Source organism: Belonocnema kinseyi, chromosome 9, assembly GCF_010883055.1.
Source record: "Belonocnema kinseyi isolate 2016_QV_RU_SX_M_011 chromosome 9, B_treatae_v1, whole genome shotgun sequence".
NCBI classification, from domain to species: Eukaryota; Metazoa; Arthropoda; class Insecta; order Hymenoptera; family Cynipidae; genus Belonocnema; species Belonocnema kinseyi.
The window spans coordinates 32,616,416-32,618,925 of record NC_046665.1 but is presented as its reverse complement, the minus strand read 5'-3'; positions in this window follow the sequence as shown (position 1 = coordinate 32,618,925).

Sequence of the window (2,510 nt, the reverse complement as noted above, 5' to 3'; positions counted from 1 at the left end):
TCGAAAACCAGGTCCGGGATCACATTTGAGCCGCGAAATTCGTGCATTGCGTTGACGATTAACTTGAAAATTCATTTTATAGAAGAGTAACGCTGAGCAACTCAACGAAACGTGTTCCCTGTACGGCAATCGCGGCTCGACTGGATTGTACATTGCTGGAATGCTAGCCGCCTCCACCTTGCATTACCGTGACAGCCGAGCCTTGGTCCGGGGTACCTCAGTGCTCACTATCTAGGTGTCGTACACTGTACAAGTATAGGTACAGTTCGCTTCATTCAGGGGGTCCACTATCTTATTGTCTTTTTCCCTGTTCCTTTTGTTCTTTTGACCTGCCAGCTATACATAATGATTTTTAACACTGCTGGACCACAATCCCTCCAGTCCTTCTGGGAGTGGAGAAAAATACAATCTTCTTCAAAATTTGCATGAAAATGACGACATTACGCATGTAAAGTGTGCGCAAAGTTCCAGATTCCTCTACTGCGAAATAAGGAGTGCGGGAATACCATATTACCACACGTGAATCTCATTGATGTAGAATCTTTCACTTTGCGCACACATTTCATAGACAACATTTGGGCACAAAAAAGCTTCAAAGTTGGACCTAATAAACCAACGAAGAGCGAGCTTTAGTGACTACATGTGGGCACACACTATTTGAACGCTTGGGACATGAACAAGTTTTCGGGAAAGCTCGAAGCGAAGTTTTTACCTTTATATAAAGCTACTAAGTACAATTTCAAAGAGGATCATTTATCCAGTAGACGAATCTACCTATGCACAGTGGGAGAAAATCCCATTTTGAGGCCAAAAATTTATAAAAAGTAGAAAAATCAAAGAATTTTAATCAAAATTGGAGGATACATAATAAATATATTGTAGTTTTTAAATTAATTGTAAAAAGTCAGACGTAGACGTTTTTGGCCCTGGGGGGCACAAAAATTTTAAACTTACTAAAATCCCGTTTGATTTTCATTAGAAATGTGATTATGAACTCAAAATTATTAATTTTAGTTTTTCATCTATACCTAATTTATTTGAATGCAATAGTCAAGCCTTAAGCACCGAGTGGAAGAAAATATATTTTTGCAGTAAAAGAAACTGTAAAGAGCTTAAAACTTAACGGATCTTAATTAAATTTGCAGGATGATCTAACTTTTAATTAATATACAACTAAACAGTGGCGAAATTCATACGACCTCTAAAATGGGCTCCAAGATTAAAAATTCTTTAATTAAGAAAAAATATTGAGTTTTAGCAGCTTTATGGAATTAGAATAACTTATTAAGTTATATAAATGATTGATTAAATTATAAGAATTCAGAGACGGAATTCAAACCCCCTAAACGAGAGCGACGACCCAAATATTTTTTTAATTTAAATATATTTTAAATTTCATAATGATAATTATGTATAACATAAGATTACTCAAAGCAAAATGTAAAATTAGTCAAAAACGAAAAATGTACATTTTCTCAGACTTCAGCAATTTTCTTTAACCTATGTTTTTTACATGTGCTTTACAAATATTCTGCGTTATTCTAATTCGAGTTTACTGGCATTTTCTTTCTTCTGCAACCACATATACAACTGTTCATTTGATATTGTGTTTTTCGTCATTTTTAAATCACACTAATAGCACTCAGAGAAATGTCCTCTTGTGTCAAAAGGATGTTCTTGCACACAAATGGCATTTCCTCTTCAATTTAAGATTAACAGGACTTCTATTTGCCCCAGAACATAGCAAAAATTAAATATACATTCAGAGAAGGAAACAATCACTTTAAAAATACAAATTAGTTCATTCTCATTTTTGGTGTGCGAATTCCATCGTGCGTTAAGCACATTCCAGTTCGATTAGCACTCGGATGGGCGACGGTTCGTGATTATTGCCTGATGAGCATTTCTGTTCTAGAAATAGACATATGTAAAACCAATATAATATTTCTTTCAGAAAAAAGGGCACATATTCTTATATAAGCTATAAGATTTCGTTAATTTCTTTTTCATTTTTTCACAGTCAATAGAAACTAAGGCTGCAAAAAATGGCAGCCAATATTATCATAATTTTTTAACATAAATCTAAAGGAAGAAACGTACCATAGCGTCAATCTGTCCAAATGCGTTTCTTGTCACAAAAAATCTGCCCGCTACGCGGGCACATTCCCATGCAACGATGGGCGCGCGACTGTTTGTTCTCGCGTTTCGCGCTCGATGATGTATTTATCTGGAGCTTTGCACTTGATTGTACATTTATCTCGCGCTTCGCGCTCGATTATTTATTTACCTTGCGCAACGCGCTCGGTCTTTATATTTTCGCACATTCTTGCGCAAACCTTTCAAAATTAAGACTTAAAACATTCACCACTGTAATTTTGTGATTGTGAACTCTCTTTCGTCAAAAGAGCTTAGCTCGAGAATTTGAGCGCACCTACGGAACGCGACTTAGAGCAATCGCATTCCGCGCTTGATCTTTATATTTCTCCCGCATTCGTACACAGACCTTTCGA